The sequence below is a fragment of the Urtica dioica genome, chromosome 8 (assembly GCF_054948205.1).
Source record: "Urtica dioica subsp. dioica isolate 48M chromosome 8, U.dioica_male_clone48M_v1_H2, whole genome shotgun sequence".
NCBI lineage: Eukaryota > Viridiplantae > Streptophyta > Magnoliopsida > Rosales > Urticaceae > Urtica > Urtica dioica.
The window spans coordinates 5,295,418-5,309,925 of record NC_142763.1 but is presented as its reverse complement, the minus strand read 5'-3'; the positions used below and the strand labels follow the sequence as shown (position 1 = coordinate 5,309,925).

Here is a 14,508-nt window from a genome sequence, read left to right as displayed (position 1 = left end):
CTCAATATCTACATGTACGGTGTATGGTACGAGTCGTGGTTGTAGTAGTTGTATCAACTTTCAACTTCCCTCCAAAACCTCTTTCCCAACATCAACGCTCACACTTCTTACCCTAATACACACCATGATTTTAATATATATATATATACGCATATAGATTCATTCCATTTCTATAAAAATAAACTACAGTAATCTCTCACTACTCACTCACTAAAAAAAACAAACATGAACGATCACTCAGCTGTTCATCAGAGCCAAATCACAAAACACATCAGACTCGTCCGTGACTACCTAACCACAAACTTCATAACCCTAATCCTCGTCCCCTTAACGGTAACCATCCTCGCCGAGCTCTCGAGGCGGAGGAGAAGCTCCGGCGACTACCTCGCCGCCGCCAGTTTCGCCGCGGCGGCGATCTCGCCGGTGATATACCTGGCGAGGCGTCCGCGGCCGGTGTACCTCGTCAACTTCGCATGCTTCAAGGCGCCGCCGCACCTGAAGGCGTCCACGGCCAAGTTCCTGAACCACTCGCGGCTCGCCGGCCGCTTCGACGAGGCCTCGATGGAGTTTCAGGCGAAGATCCTGTCTCGTTCGGGGCTCGGGGACGAGACTTACCTCCCCGAGGGAGTCCACCGCGTCCCCGCCGACCTCTCTATGGCCAACGCCCGAGCCGAGGCCGAGTCCGTCGTCTTCGGCGCCGTCGATGCCCTTTTCGCCGGAAACCCTGGCGTCGTCGCTGCCAGGGATGTCGGGATCGTCGTCGTCAATTGTAGCCTCTTCGCTCTGACCCCGTCCCTCTCCGCCGCTATAGTCAACAGGTACGGCCTGAGAGGCCTCCATTTATTTTTTTCAAAGTATGTTTAGTTAGTTTAGGCAAACAGCTGTGACATTGGAATTATTGAATGATAGATTTTGAAATATATGGATAACAAACTTTTTTTATTTGTTTGTCAAAATGTCAAAAATTCAGAAAACATTACAAGTTTGACCGAAATTATATATTTAGTAGCTAATAGTATACTGCACGTCTGCACCTCACTGCCCAAAGAAGAAGAGGAAGAAAAAAAAAGAGACTATATAATCATAATTTTTCAATTAGTTTGGTCAACAATATTTGGTATAACAAGTCATATTTAAGGGTTATTGGTCATATTTTTAGATATATCTAAATTATAATTCAATTGATAAACTGATCTTCAAGTAATTAATTATTTTGGAAAAAAATGATTATCATGTTATTAATTATCAGTAATTTTTTTACAGTTAATAATATAAAACATAATTAAATGATGACAAATTAAATAAAACATGCATGTAATTGCCACAACAAGTAGTTGGAATAATAAATAATAAAACCATAGCTAAAGTTCAAAGGACCTAGCTAATATAATCACTAATATAACTTAATATATAGCTAGCAGCTAGGGTTCCCAATTCACCTTATAGGATTTACTTTACATATAGTAACATTAAATCTTCCATCTACATCATTTTTCTTTCCATAAGCATACTATATGGTCTATATCTACATGCCCTATAGGTACCGGCTGAGGAGCGATGTCCGGACATTCAACCTGGGCGGCATGGGTTGCAGCGCCGGAGTGATCGCCGTTGACCTGGCAAAGGACCTCCTCCGCCGCGAAACCCTAGCCCTAGTCGTCAGCACCGAGAACATCACCCAGAACTGGTACTTCGGAAACGACAAGTCCATGCTCCTCCCGAACTGCCTCTTCCGCGTCGGCGGCGCCGCCCTCCTCCTCTCCTCATCCCGCCGGAGCGCCAAGTACAAGCTCCTCCACGCCGTCCGGACCCACCGCGGCGGCTCCGACGACGACACCTCGGCCTTCTCGTGCGTCGTCCAGCGCCAAGACGTCGCCGGCGAGACCGGAGTCTCGCTCTCCAAGGACCTCATGTCCGTCGCGGCTCGGGCCCTTCGCCGGAACATCACCGAGCTCGGCCCCCTCGTCCTCCCGGTCTCCGAGCAGCTCCGGTTCGCCTTCGCGCGGGTCTTCCCCTCCGGGAACAAGCTCCGGCCGTACGTGCCGGAGTTTGGCCGGGCGTTCGGGCACATCTGCATCCACGCGGGCGGGCGGGCGGTGATCAAGGAGCTCGAGCGGAGCCTCAGGCTCTCGCCGGACCAGACCGAGGCGTCGAGGATGACTCTGCACCGGTTCGGGAACACGTCGTCGAGCTCGATATGGTACGAGCTCGCCTACGTGGAGGCGAAAAGGAGGGTGAAGAGAGGGGATAGGGTTTGGCAGATCGCGTTCGGGAGCGGCTTTAAGTGCAACAGCGCTGTTTGGGAGGCGATCAGGGACGTTGAACCGTCGAGTGAGAACCCTTGGGATGACTGTATTCATGATTATCCGGTCACTGTTGTTCAACGATGATATGTATGTATATAATATATATATATATATATATATATATATATATATGCGTGTGTACTTTGTGTGTTTACGTACGGAGGAGAGTGAGGGTGGTTTGTTTGAGTTGTGAGTGGTATGACACATGCACGTACGGTTTCTCTTGTTTGGTTGGTTTGGTTTGATTTGATAAGTATTGTGTGTTTTTTTGTGTTCGTGCTCTAACTTCTAATAGTTGTGAAATTTAATGCAAACGTGGGAAGGAATAGAAATATTCCAACTTGGTATTTGATAACATGGGAATGAGAGTATTTTCGCATGATAACATGTTATATGTCTAGTTCAAAAAAATTCTCTACATATTTAACGGTTTAGAAGCATACATAAATGACATAATCTTAAATATAACATGTTAGTGATACAAATATATATTCTATGGTACTATAATCGAATTTTGAAAAATTTTGCTGATGACTTTTTTTTTTCATGCTATATATATAAGTGGTTGGTATTTGTATCAAATATGACAAATCGTGGTTGTATTTACTACTTAAAAACGCGTGAACAAACGTGAATTTTTGTTAATGTTTGCAAGTTATGAATATCTTTATTATTCTACCTAATAGAACTTCTGAAAGTTCAAATGTATATTAAACATACAGTACTAAGTAACCTAGAGACAATCAAAGCTCCATAAATAACTTTATATTGGCAGCTTCCATACAAATCCTAGGTACATGCATTGAAACAGTTAGCGTGACAGATCCTTATAATAATTAAAATACAAAATATGTCATCAACAGAACACTTTACGCTTCAATTCTACTTTTGGTCATATTTTTTATTTGCGTCATGCGTTTAGAAATTAAGTGAGAGCTCTACTTTTTGGTCATATAATATGTCAATCCGAACAGTAAACCAGTCAAACATATAAAAATTGCGAAACTCTATATATAACGTACGGTCACTAGTGTTCTATTCGCGTGACGCAATTAAAATCCTGGTTTGGGAGAAAGGATGAAAAAATAAGGCATATCCCCAAAACTTGTGCTATTTTCTTACAGAGCCATCTTTGTTCTGTGTTTTCCTTCAAATTGGAATGAATGAGCTATATATATATATATATATGTATATATGTATATATATGAACTATATATATGAACATATATATGAAGGCTTTGTGTATAAGAAATTAAAACCAATAAAATTGGAATATTCTAATGAAATTATTTACCGAGAAAAAATGTTGTATGGATAAGCCACTATCTATAGAATACGATGACTTGAATTAATTTTAGGGCAGTGTATTGGATGATGACTGGATTAGTCAGTCTATTTAATACAAATTTTAAAAAAATTCTTACAGACTAAGTCACTTGAAACGTTGGATTTGTGATCTAATCAACGCTAGCTTCAAGCATATTTAAAATCTAGCTACATTTAATGATGTGACATCATTAATTATATAGCATTTTACATCATTGTCCATAACATTCACTACTACAAATATAGTTTTCTGATGCGCATGACTATCAGGTGCGACTAGTCGCACCTAAAAGTCGCATCTAAATGACTTTCTGGTGCGACTAGTCGCATCAGATTGTCAACCAGAAGTCCAAAAAATTTCGCTAAATTTTTTTTTTCTTTTGAGTATCAGGTGCGACTTTGTCGCACCTGATTGTTTAAAATTTTAAGCGGGCCAATTCTCCCCCTCATTTTTTCATTCAGTTTTAAAATGGGAAAGAATTTAAAAGAAAAGAAACTGCTCGGGAAAGAGAAAGAGAAGAAAGAAAGAAAAGAAAGAAGAGAGAAAGGGAAAGAGAGAGAGGGAGCCGAGAAAGAATGCCGGAGCAAGAGCGACCATCGAGCAGCTCCACCGTGCGCGCGTCCCAGCCGAGCAGAGCGCCACTGCCGCGAGCTCGCCGTGGCCGCCGTGACCCATCCTCCACCGCGCGCTTCAGGCCGAGGAAAAGAGACGTCGCCGGGAGTCGCGAGGACGCCGGAGCCTCATCATCACCACTCGACCTAGCCTCTCTTCTTCTTCCTTTCTTCTTGTCGCGCGCTGTCCCGCCCGAGTCTCCATCGCCGCGCGCTCCAGCTGAGGAAGAACAACGCCGCTGCGAGCCACGGTGACGCCGGAGCAAGAGAAACCACCGGGAAAGAAGTGAGATCCCTCCAAAGAAGCTTGAATTTGTGGATTGAGGTCAGAATTCTTCTCCTTGGATTGAAATTCGAAGCTAGGGTTCTTGGTTCCATATTTGAGGGTTTTTGGTTCCGGGTTGAAATCAGTAAAATTTGTTGGTTTTGTGTGTTGCTTGGGATCAATTATTTGGGGGCCGGGTCACCGCGCTCGTGGGCTGCAGCTACGGCGGGATCGTCGGGGCCCACATGGCCTGCGATGGCGGCGGGGCCGGGCTGGTCGTGGAGCGGCTCGTGCTGTCGAACTCGAACGTGGCGGTCACGGAGTCGGACTGCGTGGAGGCTCTCCGGCGTGTTGGGGCCGGGTCGGTGCCGGAGTTGATGCTGCCGGAGACTGTCCCAGGATTGAGGAGGCTTCTTCGGTCTGTTGTTCACAAGCGGTGGTGGTTCCCGGATTGGGCCTATAAACACTTCCTACAGGTATATACATATATATATATATATATATATATATATTTAGTCTAATAAATATATATGTATATAGTTGCGGGAGCTCGATTGGGGCCAATTTGAAAAAATAAATTTCAAGGGGAAATTTAAAAAAACATATATATAAGTTAGGGCGAAAATTATAAAAATTTAATTAATATAAAATTTTTCATTTTCAAAATTCAGAGATATCTACCGTCCTTTGTATATATATGGTGGGACCAAAGTTTTAAATATAGGCGATATCTAACTATATTTAGCCGATATCTAAGTTTTTGATGAGTTTCGGCATGATATGTGTAATATAATTTATAGTTTTAAAATATCGTCCAATTTTTTTTTACAAAATTCGTTAGTCAAATAGTTAAAATTCGGTAGAATTATGTTCAATTTTATTAATTTTAATTTTTAAATAAAAAAATTAGATTATTGTAAAATATGTTTACTAATTTTATTTTTAATTTTTGAATTATTGTTGACAGAGAGCATTTATAGTACACATGTTATTATGCATAATAATTTCATATCAAGTCTTGTGTCCTCGTAAAGAAACGAAAGGAACCCAAATATGAAGAACATTAAGATCATTTGAAAAATAAAATAGAACTAATATAAGTTAAGATTTTTATTTTGAAATATATATATATATATATATATATATATCATTTTATAGAATATTCGTCGGTATCTCCGTCGATAACCGGTATCTCGACGAATATTTTATAGATATTAAAAGTACCGCTACCGATGTAGATACCGACGAATATGTACACGTGTGATGTATGGACTATACATTGATTTTATATACACATCACCATATGGTATCAGTCTGAAACATAAAGTTTGCATGTGTTTTGTTGTGGTATATTAAACTGCCGAATTTTATTTATTTGTTATTATAGTGGTTGATAGATATAGTATCATATACGTACGTCCTAATGAAAAATTAGTGTCGTAGCTTAGATCTGGGAGCTTGTTAACCTATCCTTAACATAGTTAGTAGTTACTCTATTAAATCTATTAATAATATATATATATATATTTTATGTATATCGTATAAATATATCCGTGTGTGCATTCAGTTCAGTTAGAAATTGTGGCAAGAAAGCGAGTGCCTGTTATTAGCTAAAAACGAGACCGACACGAAGTATCTTAAACTTAATTACTATAATGACCTTGTAATTAGTGTACGAACGTGATATATATTGAAAGAAATTGCAGTGTAATTTTGAAGGACACTCTTTGGAAAGGGATAGATTTTTTTTTTTTTTTTTTTTAAAGTCACGGATTTTCCATTAAAATTGGGTAAAAACCCATCAATACAGGAGAAAAACACCTTAGTACATGGAACACCTCAAACCTAAGTCGAAGTGAAACTAACACTAAGTTCCGGTAATCGCACGTTTTGTGCATGCTTCCGACAAGTGGAAGAGCGACGAGCACAGTAATTGAGCACACATAGGGCTCTTTCAACAAAACCAAAATTGGTAGATGAAAAGATCCACTCAATCTCGGTTTGATGACCACGAAGAAGATGCATCTTCAACCTGTATAGAACAAAACCTAACAGAAAATCCACAACGGGATAGTGGACAACGGCTAATCCGTGTCCAAGATAAACCAAGTCAAACACAACGCAACCTGGGCTAACTAGCATAAAAACATAAAGCATAACTAAGTAAAAACACAAAACAAAAACCACAACACAACCAAAATGGCAGATCTGACCACTTCTGCACCCGAAAAACTCTTCAGCCACGTCCCTCCCATCCTTAGCTCGGAGTCTCACCACATACTCTTCCGTGTCACTCCAGTCGGAGAGAAAAACAGAGGAAGCCACCGAAGCCGCCAAACCGTTCTCAGATCCGAGACCAGACCCACCGGAGCCACCTGACCCACCGAAGCCACCGAGACCTGACCCACCGAAGCCACCGAAGCCACCTGCGTACCACAGACCCACCGAAGGATCCGAGACCAGACCCACCGAAGCCACCGAGGCCACCTGCGAACCACAGACCCACCGAAGCCACCGAGGCCACCCCTCAAGATCCGCAACGGAGGCATCCTCGCCGAGAAGGATCTGAAACACCGGGACGACGGGGCCGGCGCCGGACAGGACGGCATCTCCGGAAGGCAAAACAGAACCTACCTTCCCGCCGGACACGAACCCTTCCAAGATCCAAGTCATCTCGGACCTGGGCAAGGAATGGAGACGGGAGCAGCGCCGGCCGACGAAGCGGAGGAGAAGAGCAAACAGAGCTCGACTTGGAAGTCGCACAAATCCGAAGAAGCACCGGAGAAACCAAACTCGCGAAGAATCGCGACCTCGCCTTCCCCCCCGGGTCGGAGTCGAGAGACCGGCGTCCGAATCCCGAGGGGGGCGGCGGAGATAAAGAACTTAGGGTTTTTTCGAGAGAGAAAAGGTTCTGTAGAGAGAGAGTTCACAGACGCCCCTTTTCTGGGTCAAAGTCAAACAATCTGAAAAATGCTTCTAGTTGGACGAGAGTTGATAGATAGATAGATGGAGTAGATAGGCTACATATATAATTATTGTGTTTCATAGATAGTTGTGTTAATTTGCTCTAGGCCATAAAACTAACCCACCTTTGTTCGATAAAAATATTTCATATATATCTGAGTTTAAATGTAACTGAGATGAATCAGGAGTTCAATAAGCATTTGGCATGGAAAATACTTTACTACAAGTTATTTTTGTTTTTCAATGTGTGTGTGTGTGTATAAATATAATATATATATATATATATATATATATATATATATATATATATATATTAGGTCAGTTTTAAGTATCCTAATATTTTAAATTATGGACGTTATACTTTTCTACCAAATATTAGAAGTAGTAAGTATTTTAGTCTACTTTAATTATTAATTTTTTTTTCTTTTTTTGCTAGGACGTTGTTATTTTACTTGTTTAAATTATGAAAAACCTTTTCCCTTAAAAAAAACCTTTAAAACATATCATAAGTAATCATTTTCCCAAGTGAAAATAACATATGTGTGCTTTATTGTAAAATGAGACGATCATTGTACCTATAAAAAATTAAGAGAAGTGTTTCACATATGTATCACCACATGACATCTAAGTCGCACTTATAATTTGAAAATTTGATAAATAGTACTCTTTATGCAACACCCTAATATTAAAATATTTAAATGTCAAAACTACCAATTCTAATTGGTTCATATGAATACTTGTACCGGAGAAATGTAATAAGAGTTTTACAATTTATTTTCTCGTAGTTTTGATTGAGCAACAAAAACATGTCATTAATGACACACGGCTGTCACACGCTATCAATGCTCAAATCAATGCCCAAGTCCTTTGAGCGTTGACGATTAATTGATTTTTCTACATCTTTTCTAGCAAATATATATATATATATATATATATATATATATTTTTTTTTTTCTTTTCTGGACAAGCTATTTCCATTTTTCCCCTACAAGCAGGGCCGGCTTAATAGATTATGGGGCCTAAAGCGAAAGTTCGAAATAGGGCCTTTAAATTTTTTTTAAACATGCAAATTTTATTCTTTTTTTTTTCTTAATTTTATTGTACTCCAATTACTAATTTTTACTGGTAGTATGCGCAATTATTCTTTATTTATATTTGCAAAGTAGCCCAAACAAAAAATTATTGACAATATATAACAATCAGGAAAAAAAAATGTCTAATTGATATTTATAACGCAAACAACATAAATAATAAAGAAAAAAAAAACAATAATAAACAGAGAAATATAAATGATAATTACTTTTTTATATTCATTTGCACATAAGAGAGCCTAATTTGGAGAATATATATATAGAAGAATTAATGGACTACATATATGATTTTTATATAAGCAGAGCCGGCTCAACTAAATCGAAGGCCCTGGGCGAAGAAAAAAAAGGGGCCTAATTTTTTTTTTCTTTCAATCATCCCAAAAAAAATAATTAACATGAAAGTCATTTTTTTTTTGTCTTTTGGCCTTTTTTTATCTTATTAATTTCAAATCACAATTTTTTTAGTTTGAATATGGTAAAATTATTTAAAACACATTAATAAGAGAAACAAAAAAATTGGAAACTAAGATGTTGTTATAATAGAAAAATATATTATTAGAAAAAGAATGAAAATTGATATATTGTATTTTAAAAATAAGATACCTACTGTAATTATCACATTTGAAGCAAATTTAAACAAGAGAAAAACAATAAATGAGATATTCTTAGAATTAAATAAGCTATTCTCGGAATAAAAACAACTATCTAAGTATTATTAGAAATTAGTTATAAAATACGATATTTGAGGTAATAAGTTTTTCGAAATTTTGGGGCCTTCCTCAACATGAGGCCTAAAGCAATTGCTTTAGCTCCCTCATGGTTGGGCCGGGCCTGCCTACAAGAAAGAATATAAGTCCAGTTCAAGAAAGAAGATATATATGTAATTGCGCCAACAACCAGAACATTAGGGACCGTTTGGTTTAGATTTCTAAACTCGTTTTCTGTTTTTAAATTCTGTTTTCTTATTCTAATTTTTAAATTTAAAAAACAGATTTAAAATTACGTTTCAAAATATTTTAAATGTTGTTTGGTTATGTTTTTCATTCAATTGTATAGAGATAAAATAGAAAACAACTTTTTATTGTTTTCTGTTTTCTAAACAAATTTCAAAGAAAACAGAAACATGATTCTAAATCTGTTTTTTAAATTCATAACCAAACAGTTTTTCTAAAACTGTTTTCTAGAATTTAGAATCAGAAAACAGAAAACGGGAACAGAAAACATAACCAAACCGCCCCTTAATTTCCAATCACAATAAAAGATGACAAAGTCTTACCAAAAGAATAAATAATCCTTTTTTTATCACATTAAAAGATGACAAAACCTTACCAAAAAAATAAAAATAAAAAAATAAAAAAAGGGTATGTAAATGTTATTCACGTGTAGAAAGGGTATATATATCACAGGTCATGTTTGAGTGTAGAGAAGAGAGAACCGAGCTTCTAAATGCTGTTATTATCAAAGACGAGGAGTTCGTTATCCCCAACTTCTCACAGGTACTATAAATTAAAGTGAATTTACATACGACTTTTAGCTGTATTGACTTTTGAATTACTTAATTAACATTTATATTTACCGTCAAGTTTTTTGAACATACGACCGTTATAAATTACTTAGTGGGAAAACATGGTAATAATTATCTATAGACCGTTATAAATTATGATTGAAATCTTCTACTGAATATTTGTAGAAAGTATACATTATTTCCGGTGAAGAGGATCAGATTTTCAACATAGAAACAGTCAAGCAAACAAAGGAGTAAGAATCTTTCTTATGCTTCCCTTCTCTTGAGTGTATATATATTTATTTATTCCTCTCGTGATACAATTTCATATACATATATAAGTATGTACGTATATCGTTTTTTTATGTGACGAAAAGTATTTTTTTTATTTTTATATATTGATCCATCAGGAAATTAGGTCATAAAGCAACTCTTTACCCTATCAAGAACGCAGGCCATCTTGTTCAAATAGAGCGACCATTCCTTTACAATCGCCTCCTCAAGAAGATTCTTCAGGACTCTCCTAAAAATAATTAAGACTATATGGTATTATATATAAGTTGTAATTTGTTTGTAATTATTAATCCCTCATTTAGCCCAAAAACTGTGACAGCCTCAGCCTGAAAATAGTATGTATGATTTATAACAAATATCGACGGTTAAAGTCGGATTAATGTACAAATTATAGTGATGCTCGATGAAAAAATTGGGCAATGTGATTAAGTTTCAATCGATAAAAATCAGTATAAAGTATTTACTTTATTTGAGAATTTTGATAAAAATATGATTGATTTGGATGATATGACTCTTTTGACTAAAATACCAATGAAGACCAAAATAATTGAGAAAGTTATGATTCTATGTTTGTCGCGGTAGTAACTATATTCTTTTTGTCCAACTTTGGCGCAGTGATTTTGTTAGTCTTCAAGGGTATTTTGATCGTCCTAGCTTAATTTTTTTTTTTACACTTTATGTAGAATTAGTCATATTTTATCAAAGTTATTCTCATTTATTTTAATAGGTATTGATTTATATTTTTTTTATTATCAATTGTCATAACTTTCGGAGTTAAGATCAAAGGGTTTAATGTGGTACCTAGGATAGCCTAGTGTTAATTCCACACCACCTCCTGTGTGGAGGTCGTGGGTTCAATCCCCACTGCAGCAAAGCTGCTTTCAAAAAAAAAAAAAAAAGATCAGAGGGTTTAATCGAGGAAAAAAAAATTGGAAGTCCTTGATGGCAAGGACTTAAATGTTAGAAAATTAGGAGAAACGCCCTTAATTGCGAAGATTCCCCGCGCTGCTTCTCTCCGTCTCATTATTTCGTCTAACACTTTGAAATTATATATATTGCGGAATCTTGTCTCCTAGCTGACTCCCTCTTTTTCTTTTTCGTTATCAGTTATGGGGCTAGGTGATATTTCATTTTTTTGGGGGATCAATATGAATTTTGTCAATGAAATTCGTTTTAAAACTAATGATGTTTGAGAGGGGTAAAGCTTGAGCTAACTCCATAACTGCTTGTAATGCACTAACTCACTAAGGGTAAAGTCTGAAGCTTGAAACTGAAAGGAGAAAAAAAAAAGAGAATCTTGTTGTATCGTTGGTGTGATGTTTTGCGTTATAATTTTGTTTCTTCGAAGAATTATAAAGTTTGATGTTTAATAAACCTAGTTATAAGTTATAACTATGTTATGAAAAGAAAATATGACGTCCATTTTTTTTAGTAGACATGACGACGTCCATTTATATTAACATATTTTTCATGTATAAGTGATGATTTATTATATAAAAAAAAAAGTTCAATAACTGACGGCATTTAATTTGTCCGGTGACGGGCCTTGACAATAAAAATTTATATAAATTATATGAATTGCCTTATTTTGAGAATAGTAGCTTTTTATGCCTCTTTCACATTATTTTTCTTAGAAATGCTATATATTTAGTATATAAACATATTTTTCCATTAAAAAGAGAATTGATTTGAAAATAAAGATGAAATGAGACATAAATATGTACAGCTAAAAAAAATAAATTGTACAACCGTATCCAAATCCAAAAAAAAAAACACTTTTAAAGCTTTGAAGTAATTTAGTCATGAATCGATAGTTGATACTTGATACTACTGCGAGTTAGTTGCTACGTTGACTTTGTTTCTCCTCAAAGTCAAAGGTCAAAAGGCGTATGCTAATTAAATGTGTTTAGTTAACCAGTGTGTAGACATAAATAAAAGTAGATAGCAGTTAGACACGCATTCATGTTTTAGTCGCTGAAAATAACTCCTATACGTACGTTACGGTAGATATGAAACCAGTGAGTAAAGCTCTAAATGACCATATCATTGAGATGTCTAAACTTCATTATGAATTTCAACCGTGCACTTCCATGCTCTAAAAACGACACCCTCCCCTACAGAAAACGATAGCAATATTGCACCATCACTTCATGTATCTATACATTACACTTTTTGTACGGATTTAGTTTAGTTTTTTTTTTTTTTTTGCCTTTTATTTACCCTAAAAATTAATGAATTAGCCCTTTGAACTTTTTTTTTTTTCATATTAGCCCTCCCTAATTCACATTATTATTAGTTCCGCGTAATTCAAGCTATTTGATCAAGTGAGTTTATCGTGGTAAGTGTTGATCAGAAATACGCACGAGAACTCAATCATAACTTTAACAATAGCCCCCGGCCACACCTGCCACGCTCGAGATCGACACTATGCTTCCCTTCTTCGTCAGGATCATCACCCGCGCCGCGTGTTTCATCCCCAGGAAGACACCTTCCACATTGACCGCGAACACCCTCACAAACTACGCCATGTCAATGCTACGTATGTCCCTACACTGGGGAGCCAAATGTCAAAACTAAATTTTATATATAATTATAGTAATAAAAGAGTTTGACCTCAATTTTCTTATTAAAAGAATTGACCCTCATTCTTGACATTATTAAATCATAATTTTCAAAATAAGGAAAATTTATTAGATTGATAAAAATAAGAATAAACTATATAAATTAGTCGATTAAATCATAGAATAATTATTCAAATATTAAGAATATAGATCAATTTATGCCTATGTCTCACATAATATGCGCATTAATGGCGGAGCTAAAAATTCCAATGAGAGGGGAAAATTTGAAAATTAAAAATCAGGGAAGCAAATTTATAAAAATATATAAATTTGAGCTAAAATTATAAACATTGATTCAAATTTTAGGGTGAAGATTGTAATTTTCAAAATTTGAAGGGGACACTGGACCCCCTAAGCCTGAGGCATCTCAACTTTTAAATATGCGTATGTGTCTTAGTTTAGTTTGAAGTATTCTCTTAATTAAGCTAAAATTTTCCATGGTCTAAATTCTAAAGTGGTAATATGGTCAATTCTCCCTAAAATAATTCGGACTAAAAGACTACAATCCAAACGTACCTTTTCTGATTAAAATGTCTAAGACCAATTAGCCTTCTTTTGATGGAAAAATCTATCAATTTTGTAGGGGACGTTGTTCTAATAAGGACCGGAACCCAAAACTTAGAACTGATGTAAATGAGACTATTTACAACTTAAGCAATTGAGTTTGACTAAACCTAACAATTGTATAGCACATATGGGAAGGAATGCCTTCCAAACACTGTTACATATCTCACAGAATGAATAATTTTCGTATGCCTTGGAAACGGAAAAAAAATTCCGACACACTTGCGGAAGTGACAGTGACGAAAGGTGGCAGTAGCAGGGCATTTGTTTCCATTAGGCCGTTACAAAATTTGGGACGTCAACTGATAATTTTTTTATTTACACTTCCAGCCCGTTTCCAAACATTCACTATAAATAGACATCCTTTTAATTCATTTTTCACAACTCATCTCACAACTCACATTTCAATTCTATAACATTACTCTACAATATTCTCTACAAATATATATGTACAATATTGTCCACAAATTGGTCTATAGTTATTATCTAAAAAAACAGTTGATAATTTTGATATAAACTTTCAAAACATTACTACTAAAGAAATGTTGTCTTATTGTAATATTTTACTCATAATCTTGTTGTAATGTTTTTACTTTTTTTCTAAGTTATTAATAAAGATGAAATTTATTTTACATATTAATACCTTTTAAAAAAAACTTTAACAGTTTAGTCAATTTCATTTACCATTTAAATTTGATTTTTTTTTAATTACTTACTGGAAATGAATAGAAATGCTAATTTCCATTAAGCCTAACGGGGCAATAAATTGCCTAACGCAAAAATATCTCATGTTACAAATTTAGTTACGTATTAATACTTTCGTCATTAAAATTTATGTTTGAACTTAACGGTGCAAGTAGTTACGGCGTTACTAAATAGTAACATGTGGTATTTTTGCAAAAAAAAAATGAGTATATAAGTAGTGTTTTGTCTAAACATTTAATATTTTTGCCACTATTAT

The 14,508-nt window shown here is 36.1% G+C and overlaps 1 long non-coding RNA gene and 1 pseudogene across 1 annotated transcript; both read left to right on the top strand.

Moving 5' to 3' along the window:
- The first annotated feature begins 225 nt into the window (after positions 1–225).
- On the top strand, positions 226–2,390 carry LOC149387527 (3-ketoacyl-CoA synthase 4 pseudogene; annotated as a pseudogene).
- A 7,609-nt stretch (positions 2,391–9,999) lies between these two features.
- LOC149387526 (uncharacterized) lies at positions 10,000–10,895 on the top strand. The gene is made up of 3 exons (XR_016300671.1): positions 10,000–10,060; positions 10,255–10,322; positions 10,479–10,895. It is a non-coding gene; the product is annotated as an uncharacterized LOC149387526 (long non-coding RNA).
- Positions 10,896–14,508: the final 3,613 nt, after the last annotated feature.